Source organism: Elaeis guineensis, unplaced genomic scaffold, assembly GCF_000442705.2.
Source record: "Elaeis guineensis isolate ETL-2024a unplaced genomic scaffold, EG11 Super_Scaffold_1000033, whole genome shotgun sequence".
Lineage (NCBI taxonomy): Eukaryota > Viridiplantae > Streptophyta > Magnoliopsida > Arecales > Arecaceae > Elaeis > Elaeis guineensis.
In genome coordinates, this window is record NW_027332424.1 from 8,940,034 (window position 1) to 8,951,916 (window position 11,883).

Consider the following 11,883-nt stretch of genomic DNA (forward strand, 5'->3'; position numbering starts at 1 on the left):
TGAGCAAAAATTGATTTAGTGCTTATTTGGGGTGTCCCAAGTGGGTGTGGGAGTGGGTGCAAAATGGATGTCATAAGTGATGGTAATTATATCTCATGTAGGAGTCCTTCTTTCATGAGTATTAAACTAATTCAAATCAGATTTGAATAAAGAGTCCTCCTCTAATTGGATCATGAGAATCATCTATAAATAGAGAGGATCTCTACATATAGATGAGAGAAGAGAATAAAATAGCAAACAAATCAAATTGAGAGAAGAAAAAAAGAGAGAGAGACAGGAATGTGAAGAGAGAAGTCCTTCATCTTCTACATCTTTCTCTTTGTTGCCACCTCCTCTCCTTAGGTGTGGATCCTTCTTAGGCATCGTACCTACTGGTATGAGGTGTCATATCATCACATCTTATCCCTTGATTAATTAAGTTATGAAGCCAATTGGATTGGAGTTCATCCTACTTTTCTACGGCGTTTGACGTGCATGCGAAGTAGAGAGTCTGCATATCCAGACCTCCGTGAAGGTTTATATTAGATAATTTAGGATTTGATCCTTAGTTTTATTATGATTCAGGTAAAGATTTGATCATTAAATAAGTAGAATATTAAAGAAAATTTTTAGATGCAACCTGGGCATTCTGGAGAGAAATTGTTTCCTTTCTTTCAATTGGTATTAGAGCAGGCCTAAAATATATGCATACAAAATAGAATTTTTTATGATTATTTATATGAGCTATAATTTAAATTTTTGTATAACATTAAATCTCATTTAAGTCTATTTATATAAAAATTTTGATCTGATTTTGATTGGATTAGAGGTGCCTAATCAATGATTGATTGAGGTTATTATAAATCTATTATAATAGAATTTTGCTGTTGCTGGATTTTTGATGAAAATAATATAAATTAAAAATCTATTTTAAATTTATTTTAATAAAATTTTAATTTTATTATTTTTTTATGAAGTATAGATTATTTTAAATTTAAATTAGATCTATTTTGATAGATATTTAGATCTGAATCCTATCATAATTCAGCACTACGTAAAAATAGATTTTATTAAAAATTAATTCCTTATGCATTCATATTTGCATCTAGTTATTTTTTATTTGATATCAAATTTAAAATTAATATTTTATAATCAGTATAAGATAAGTTTTAGATTTGATATGATGTATATGATACATCAAATCTAATTGGATTAAATGAAGAACATAATTGATGAGATCAAGGATATGTTCATGACATAAAATAGTTTTGTCAATAATTGCATGTTGATGTAATTATATATGAAATTAAATTTTAGATCTTAGTAGCCTAGTACTCGAATTAGTGAGATCATCAGACCGTCCGATCATAAGAGATTAAAGAGATTAATCTCTCTTTTGCCTATTCAATGGGTTCTCTTATGACGTGTAGGGGTGTCGTTGTGATCTAATTTTATGAAGAAAAAAAGTGAATAGATTTTTATTTATTATTTTGATCATACATATATTTAGATTAGATTTAAAGTAATTTATGATTCATTATAATAAGATAAAATTCAGATATAAAATTATTTTAGATCTGAATTACATGTTACATATGATGTAATTGGTATTGATCTAAAAGTTGTCATGATACATGAGATGTATGAATGAAGTTTAGATTATACCTATCTATGTTTAATTGTTAAATATATTATAAAAATTTATTTTCATATATTGAAACATATGATATGCTTCACTTGAAACCCTTGTAGAATAGTTCTACAAACTGAAACACATGTTCCACACACTTAATTTTGTATTAAGTTTAAATGATCTAGAATTGAGAATTGAAGATTATTAAGACACCACATAATATGATGAGCAAAGGGTTAGCATGAATTAGGTCCTTTAATGGGTTAGACCTAGGGTTAGGAACACATATGGATCAAGTAGAGAAATTGATTAAGTCTAATAAAGTGTTGAATTAGATTAGGTCGGTATTTCTCTAAATCAATCTCAATAGTTGAAGTCTGATTAAGTCCATGTGTTTGACACTAATAAATGGACCATGATCATGGCTCCATGGTTGAGCCCGAATCTTCTGGTGTGCCAAATTAAAACTAATTAATCAGTTGGTGCCTAAGGTAAGTTTGGCAGATTCGATCAAATGATTTTTAATTGGAAGCTATTCACCTAGATGCATCTATGGTGAGTTAAAGGCAGATCTCTCCCACTGATCTCACTTACCTGGCCAACATGATAGATTATATTTTGATTAGATCACTAGTCGATTCGTGCAGACCCATGCCATTAAGGTGAATCAGTGTGACTGATTTAGGTATCTTTAGACTAGCTTGTGTTTAATCCTTTATATGACTTGATGAAGTCAGTGGAAGAATTTGCAGCTTGCAGGTCAACTTCTTCTTTTATTCTCAGATCAACGAAATCAAATCCTCTAAATTATTAGATCCATAAAGTGATAAAGTTATGAAATAACTTGATCATTGCCTCCCATTAAAGTATGTGATAATGAGTCCAATATTCCAAATAGGCATTGGAGGTGCCACATGCCTAGTGTCTGTTACGTATTGAAATTGTCATTCATCATATGACCATCATGATGTACCTTCAGATCAATGCTCAGGTTGGTCGAGCCACACTCAGATCTGGACATCCGTTTGTTGGATGCACTTGATGTGTCATGTTAATGGTTGGACCCAACCAAGATTTTTAATGGAGGCACCAAATACCTACTAAAGGGAAGTCTAGGGCAAAATCTAATGCTAGAAGTTGTTTGGAGAAATAATTGGTTATGAACCTACCTATGAATGCACTAGGATTGGTCGAGCCACACTCGGGCCCGAATGCAGTCCGTGTGGATTTTAGTACCCACTAAGAAATTAATATAATTCTTCGAGTTGGAGGTAGAGACTACCAATTCACAAAAAATAGTGGGAGGACCTTTAGACTAAAATCCATATCTTCAGGATTCAAAAAAATAATTCATATACTAATAGGCTAATATTTTCTCCTTTCAGTTATGGCCAACACACTATCTCTCCATTCACTGTTAGACAGCGACAAGCTCACCGAATCCAACTTTGATAGCTGGTATCAAAAGTTGAAGATCGTGTTAGAGCACGAGAGGATTTTGTATGTCCCTATAGATCAGGCATCTGAAGAACCTGCAGCCAATGCTCCTCGTGCTGTGAGAGATATTGGAGCATGATCCTGGCTCCTCCCATAGACCTTGGGTGTAGCAGAACCAGCAACGAACAGATCTGGAGACTTCTGGACATGATCCAAGGCCCTTGACGAAATCAGTCTGGTTGCTATCTTCTTCATCAGCCTTTCGTTACAGATGAAGAACACCTCTGAAATCACCTCTAAAAAATCCAAGATCTGGTACCCAACCAGATTAGACCTAGACTGAGGTTTTTCAATTTGTAGATCTTGAATTGGGACATTCTAGATAGGGAAGAAGGTAGATGGAGACAGACCTCACAGATCTGTCCTGCTACAGCCTTTCCTGTGGACCTGTTGATGGAGATCTCACCCGCATCTCAAACGACCTCAGATCAACTCCAGATCTGAGAGAGACTTGTACCAACCTCTTCTCAAGAGATTTTAGATCTTAGACCTGGTGTTTGGATGACTACAAGAGAGGAGGGGAGCAATCTGGTTGGCAGCTGCAAGGGGGAAGGGGCTAGTGCCTCACCTTCTTCTCTTTCCTTTTATGGACTGGTGGCAAGAAACCCTAGGGTTTCTTGCTCCTGGGGCATGGAGAATTACTGGAGAGAGAGGGAGAAGAGAGAGAGAGACTTGGAAGAAAGAGTCGTGTATTTTCTTGGCTTAATCAAACCTATACAGTGCATGTATATATAAACACAGGGTCAAGTGACCAAAACCCAAAACTCCCTTGACCAACTCTATGGGAGATTAGGTTAACCCGAGCCCATGTACACCCATGACTCGACCTAATCTCACCTATCCTGGGCTCAGACCTGGCCCATAAAGAGTTGGTCTCTTGAGGCCCACATAACCTAGACCTCAAGAACTTGAAAGGCCCACAGCCTTTCAACCTAGGGCCCAACTAGCCCTAGAGCCTCCATGAAGCCCTCATGAATGATGGACCTTGGCCTTAGCCTTGGTCCCCTAGGCCTTGGGCACACCACCTGGATCATAACAATCTCCACCTTGGTATCCCAAGGCCTCAACCAGCTCCACTCTGTCCTTGCAACTGTAGACCCATTTGCAGCCAATGGGCCTCTTCCCCTGTGGCAACTGCACCAATCGCCACGTCTGGTTCTGGTGGAGAGACTGCATCTCCTCAGACATCGCCTGGACCCACTGCTCTCTGTCCTGTTTCTCAATAGCCTCCTGATACGTATATGGGTCTCCATTCACTGTCACCAGGGCATATGACAGCATCTCCTCGAAGCCATATCGGTCCGATTGCCTGATGGTCCTCTTGGGCTTGTGTAGGGCAACACCGATATCAGTCCTCGGTCCAGCTCGCTCCTGCTGGACCTCTCCATCTCAATCATCCATCTGAGTCCTCTCCACCTGTGGAGACACCTTAGATAGGTGCTCCACCTGAATGTCATGTCCTCCAGTAGTACCTGCAAGAGGCAAAATCAGAGAGGTAAGCTGTCCAGCAGTGCCCTACTGGACCTCCTCCTACTCCTGCTGCTCCTCCATGCCTGCTTGCCTCCGTAGGACTGACTCCTCATCAAAAGTCACATTCTGACTAATGATGACCTTCTTTTCCAAGGGATCCCACAGCCTGTATCCCTTGACTCCTCGCGGATAGCCTAGAAATACCATCTTACGTGATCTGGCGTCTAGCTTGCTCCGCTCACCAGCTCGAATGTGCACATAGGCCGTGCACCCAAGTACCCATAGATGGCCCAGCCCAACTGTCCTCCCATACCACATCTCCTCTGGAAGCCTACCATCCAACCTGGTGTGAGGTGACCGATTGACCAAGTAACCCACTACGTCAACTATGTCAACCCAGAACTCCTTTGGAAGCCCTGCCTGCAGCCTCATGCATCGTGCCTTTTCCAGAAGTGTTCTGTTCATCCTCTCGGCCACCCCATTCTGCTGTGGAGTCCCCTTAACTGAGAAGTATCTCCTGATCCCACACTCCTTATAGTAGTCCTGGAACTCTCTGCTGGTGTACTCTCTGCCATTGTCTGACCTCAGACACTTCACGCTCCTCCCCTGCTCCTTCTCCACCTCAGCTCTCTAGATCTTGAATTTGGTGAAGACCTCTGACTTCTCTCTCATGAAGTAAATTTAGAGTTTTCTTGAGAAATCATCAATCAGGGTCATGAAGTATCTGACCCCATTCCTAGCTAAAACTGGGGCTGGTCCCCACACATCCATGTGTACTAACTCCAGAGGGGCTGCACTGCAGGCTGTACTGATGTTGAACTGAACTCTCCTCTGCTTTTCCATCTGGCAAGGCTCACAGATCTCCCCTGTAGCACCATCCTCCAGATTAGAGATGAGTCCTCTCCTGCTCAACTCCCTCAGCCCCTTTTCACCCATGTGGCCTAGGCAGTAATGCCACATCTTGTAAGCCCCCTGCTGGTCCTGTGCTACAGCTACTGCATCAGACTCTCCAGTCACCACATATCCCTCCATACAATAGAGATTATTGTCCAACCTCCTGCCTCTCATCACTACCATAGCTCTATTGAAGATGTTTAGTACTCTGCTTCTAGCCCTACTGCTGAAGCTGTATCCACTGCGCTCCAAGTAACCTAGTGACACCAGAATCTTTTCCAGCTCCGGGATGTGCTTTACATTTGTCAATGTCCTCACAATCCCATCAAACATCCTCACCCTGACTGTCCCTATCCCAGCCACCTTGCAAGGATGATTGTCGCCTAGAGTCACTGATCCCTTATCTGTCTTGGTGTGTGTCACAAACCAAGACCTGTGTGGTGTGTAGTGATGTGAGCACGCAGAGTCTAGTGTCCACTCCTCTGTGTAATGCCTGTGACCATCTGATACCACAAGTAGATTATCCTCCACCTGCTGCCCAGCAACTGCACTCGTTGATTCTGAGCCACTTCTTTCTCCCTTCTTGCTCTTCCATAGTGGACATTCTCGCATGAAGTGCCCGGACTCGTTGCACTTGAAGCATTTCACCTCTTTCTTTCCCTTCTTGGACTTGGACCACCCCCTGGACTTGCTTCTACCTCTGTCTCTACCTGTCCTCTCCCCTACTACCAAACTCTCCTGGAGAGCCCGATCTCTGATCAACTTTTCCCTCTACTCATTAGACCTCAGCACTGAGATCATGTCCTCATATTCCAGAGTCTCCTTGCCGTAGAGCAGTGTAGTCACCAAAGAATCATATGATCCTGGTAATGAACACAAAAGCAACAGAAACTTGTCCTCCTCATCCAGCTTCACCCCGATACTCATCAACTCCGTGCACAACTGGTCGAACCTTTGAATGTGGCCAATCAAATCAAATCCCTCCTGCATCCAAAGATTGTACAACCTCTTCTTCAGCATCAGCTTGTTGCACATATTCTTCCCCATATACATGGTGTGCAACTTCAACCAAAGGCCCTTCGAGGTCTTTTCTTCCAGCACCGAATACAACGCCGCATCTGCCAAACATCCTCCGATCATTGAGCATGCTTTCTTCTCCGACGATGCCCACTGTCTATCTGTCATTCCCTCAGGCTTCTCATCCAAAGCCTGATCCAGATCTGCTTGCACCAGAAGATCCTCCATCCAGATTTTTCACATGGAAAAATTCTCCTTGCCATCAAACTTCTCGACATCGACCTTCATATTGCTGCCCATGACTGGATCTAAGCCAAACAAGCAATATAAAATCAAGAAGTATAGAATATACCTTGATGGTACCTTGCTAAAAATTTTCAGCACTTAGGATCTTCAACTTCTTGTGCTTGGAACTGCTTCCTCACCATCGTGGCTCTGATACCAACTATTGAAGCACGATCTTGGCTCCTCCCACGGACCTTGGGTGTAGCAAAATCAGCAACAAACAGATCTGGAGACTTCTGGACACGATCCAAGGCCCTTGATGAAATCAGCCTGGTTGCTGTCTTCTTCGTCAGCCTTTCGTTCTAGATAAAGAACACCTTTGAAATTACCTCTAAAAAATCCAAGATCTGGTACCAAACCAGATCAGACCTGGTTTGAGGTCTTTCAATTTGTAGATCTTGAATCAGAGTATTCTAAATAGAGAAGAAGGTAGATAGAGACAGACCTCACAGATCTGTCCTGCTGCAGCCTTTCCTGTGGATCTATTGATGGAGATCTCACCCGTGCCTCAAACGATCTCAGATCAACTCCAGATCTGAGAAAGACTTGTACCAACCTCTTCTCAAGAGATTCCAAATCTTGGACTTGGTGTTTGGATGACTGCAAGAGAGGAGGGGAGCAATCTGGTTGGCGGCTGCAAGGGGGAAGGGGCTAGCACCTCCCCTTCTTCTCTTTCCTTTTATGGACTGGTGGCAAGAAACCCTAGGGTTTCTTGCTCCTGGGGCATGGAGAATTGCTGGAGAGAGAGGGAGAAGAGAGAGAGAGACTTGAGAGAAAGAGTCGTGTATTTTCTTGGCTTAATCAAACCTATACAGTGCATGTATATATAAACACAAGGTCAAGTGACCCAAACCCAAAACTCCCTTGACCAACTCTATGGGAGATTAGGTTAACCCAAGCCCATGTACACCCATGACTCAACCTAATCTCACCTATCCTGGGCCCAGATCTGGCCCATAAAGAGTTGGTCCCTTGAGGCCCACATAACCTAGACCTCAAGAATTCGAAAGGCCCACAGTCTTTCAACCTAGGGCCCAACTAGCCCTAGAGCCTCTATGAAGCCCTCATGAATGATGGACCTTGGCCTTAGCCTTGGTCCCCTGGGCTTGTGCACACCACCTAGATCATACAAGAGACAGCTATATGAAGTGGCTCAACGATCGCATGACTGTGCGTTGTGTGATGAGGGCAGCTATGAATGATGAACTTAGTCATAAGTTCGAGGATGCACAGCCTAAGGAGATGATTCAAATATTGAATGAGTCCTTCGACACCCCTGAGGATATGGAGAGACATAAAATCTCTTGCGCAGTGTTCAATGCCCATATGCAAGAGGGGGCTTCAGTCACTGATCATGTATTATACATGATTGAGCAGATTGAACGCTTTAGCAAACTTGGTTTTTCATTGCATGAATAGTTAGGCAAGGATGCTATCCTCAATTCACTACCAAAATTCTACCTACCCTTTCTCAGTCATTATAGAATGGCGAAGCCTACAGTAAACTACCATGATTTGCTAGGGTTATTGCAGACTTTTGAGAAGGATCACTAGCTCGAAAAGGAGCCAATGAATTTAGTGGGAGGTTCATCTGCAGGGTGTCAATTCTCTAGGAGAGGAAAGAAGAAAAAGGTGCAAAAATCCTGTGCTGTCGATCCCAAGCAGAGCAAGCCATCAAAAGTTGATAAGAGCCAGGCAGAGTGCTTCTTCTGTAAGAAGCTGGGTCATTGAAAAAGAAATTATCCTGCTTATATAGCCACCCTTGACCCAAACAGGCCTAAGAACAAGAGAAAGAGGCAAGTAGTTGCTTTACAAGGTATTTATATGATAACACTTTATAATTTCTCTATTTGTGATACTATTATCTGAATATTGGATACCGAAAGTTCTATTAATATATGCAATTCGTTGCAGGTACTGCAGGTAAGTAAAAAATTTTGAGAGGGTGAGCGGTTCCTTAATGTTGGAGATGGAAACCTTGTTCCAGTTCTGACCTTGAGAACTTTGCCACTCATCTTCGAGTCTAGTAGTGTCATGTTTGATGATTGTCATTATTGTCCCTCCTTTATGATGAATGTCATCTCTGTAGGTCTTTTGGCTAAACTTGGTTACAAGTTTATAATAAAGGATGATTTTTTTGATATCATTATGAATGATACTACAATTATATGTGGACAATTAAAATATGACATATACATAATATCAAGGTCTGTTAGTATAATGTACACACCTAGTAAACACCCCAAAATAGATAATGTCAGCGAATCCTACCTTTGGCATTGTAGGCTTGGTCATGTGAACAGGAATAAGATTGACAGGTTGAATAAGGAATATATCCTTGAGATAGATGATTGTGAATCATTGCCTACCTATGAGTCTTATCTACTTGGTAAGATGACTAAGTCACCTTTTAAAGAAAAAAGTGAAAGAGCCAGTGATGTCCTAGGTCTAATACATACTGATGTATGTGGTCCTATGAACATAAGTGCCAGAGGAGGATACTACTATATTACGTTTACAGACGATCTATCGAGGTATGGGTATGTCTATCTTATGAAGCATAAGTCAGAATCATTTGAAATGTTCAAACGATTCTGTGATGAAGTAGAGAAACAAATTAAAAAGTATATTAAGATCCTTCGATCAGATCGAGGAGGTGAATACCTCACCAGTGAATTTCTGACATATCTGAAAGAGAATGAGATTCTCTCATAATGGACTCCTCCTAGAACACCACAACATAATGGTGTGTCTGAGAGGAAGAATCGAACTTTGTTAGACATGGTCTGATCCATGATAGGCTTTTTCAGTCTGCCAATATCCTTTTGGAGATGTTGGGTATAAAAATCTCCAGCCGAAGTTTGTAAAAGACTGACCCTTCCAAGACTTTTCCAGCTTCCGACCTTGTGTGACGTCTTTCTAAACTCTCTCGACCATCCGAACTTCTCCGACAATGAGCTTCCCCATTCATCTACCGGACTGCTCCAAATGCCCTCTGAACTCCGCTATGAGTCAATTTTCTACGATGTCGACTATTCTCCGAATCTCTTCCAAACTTCTTCCGACCATGGATGACTCTACTCCGAACTTCGTCTGAACTTCGTCAGTGTTCGAGCTTCTCTGACAATGAGATTTCTACAGTAACCAGACTCCATCCAAGTTTCTACGACGGTCGACCACCTTCTGGATTCCATCCGAGCTCCTATGAGAATCGAATTTCAGTCGAACTCCCATAGTGGAGGGATCCCAAACGAATTTCGACAACGGAAGGGCTCCACCAGTCGGATCTCTACTCTGAATTTCTACTGTAAGTGGTATACTCCAAACTTCTACTACAAATGGTCTACTCCGGATCTTTGCTGTAAGCGAATTCCATCTGAGCCTCTACTATAAATGAATTTCTTCCGAACTTCTATTATAGGCAGACTTCAGCCGAGCTTCTTCATAGTCGGATCACAGCTGAGCTCCTACAATGGATGGATCCCAGACAAGGTTCTACAATGGGGAAGACTCCGTCAGCCAGTCACTACTCCGAGCTTCCACGATAACTGATCTTCGATCGAGCTTCTACAACAAGCGGCCTCCTTTCAGCCTTCTGCAAGAATCAGACTCCGTCCGAACTTCCACAGCGGATGGATTTCGGACGAGCTTCTACAACAGACGAGCTCCAGCAGCTGGATTTCTACAACGACCGATCGCCTCCGGTGTCTGCCGAACCTCCCCAGCCATCAGCCTTCAATAGCGTCAGTCAGACTTCCACAATGCCATCCAGACTTCCACAGGATCTCTAGACTCCTCCAGCAGACGAACCTCCCCAATGCCATCCGAAGTCCACCATCGGTCGATCCTCCGCCAGATTCTTCATGAAATCAGACTTCTCCAGTGGATAATCTTCAGACGAGCTTCCACATCAGGCAAATCCCAAACGGACTTCTTTAGCAATCGGACTCCTACTAGACTTCACCAACAGAAAATCTCCATCCGAGCTTCTACAGCAGATGACTCCCGCTTGTAGCATCAGCGCTCGAGGCATCCGACAACAGTAGACTCGTCAGCAACCTTGAAAATATCCGAGCTTCTCCTAGATCGATGAGATAGAGAGTCATTCCGCTCCATCAGACATCTCAGTCGTGCTCCAACCGACAGATCCAAACTCTCTAGCAAGTTATGACAATGGCCACTAACCTACTCCACTCTCTGCAATAGATTTTACGTGGCTCCACCACTCTCTGGCAAGTCATGACAATGGACACCACTCCACTCTCCGAGCTCCACCACTCTCTGTCAAGTCACGATAACGGACCCCATTCCACTCTCCGTAACAAACTCCATGTGGCCCTGAATAGTCCCTGACGCCACTACTCTCCGTAGCAAACTCCACGTGGCTCTGAATGGCTCACTACCAAGCGGTTACAAACATCGCTGTCAGTCAGTTACGCTCTCCATCTATAAAAAGGGACCCACAAATACATTCTTCTCTAAGCTCTAAACTCTGTCTCGAAACTCTGCTAAAATTTTTGCTTGAGCACTCCATTTCTGTTGAAGCAGAGTACTGACTTGAGCATCGGAGGGTCTTACCGGAGCACCCCCAACTCCAGTTTAGACTTTCCTTGCAGGTCCCGACGACGGCCGCAGTCATCTCAGCTCCAGCTTCTCTGGCTTCGGCAAAATTCTGCACCAACAGGAGATATGCTCTAGAGACTGCCTACTATATTTTGAATAAGGTGCCCAGTAAGTCTGTCGATAAAACTTCATATGAGATATGGACTGGGCGTAAGTCGGTGCTCTCACATCTTAGGGTCTGGGGGTGTCCAGCTTTTATCAAACATTCAAAGACAGATAATCTTGGACCGAAGTTTGATAGATGCTTGTTCATAGGGTACCCAAAGGAAACTAAAGGGTACTACTTCTACCTCACTGCAAAACAAAAGGTGTTTGTCAGCAGTCAGGTAATTTTTTTGGAAAGGAGTTTCTTAGTGAAGGAGCTAATGCCTGTAAAATTAAACTTGATGAAGTTCATAAGGTGGAAGGACCGACACATACAGAATTGGGTTTGATTGGTGAATCGAATTCAGAGTCAGTAGAGGCACCATTAAGGAGATCCGCTA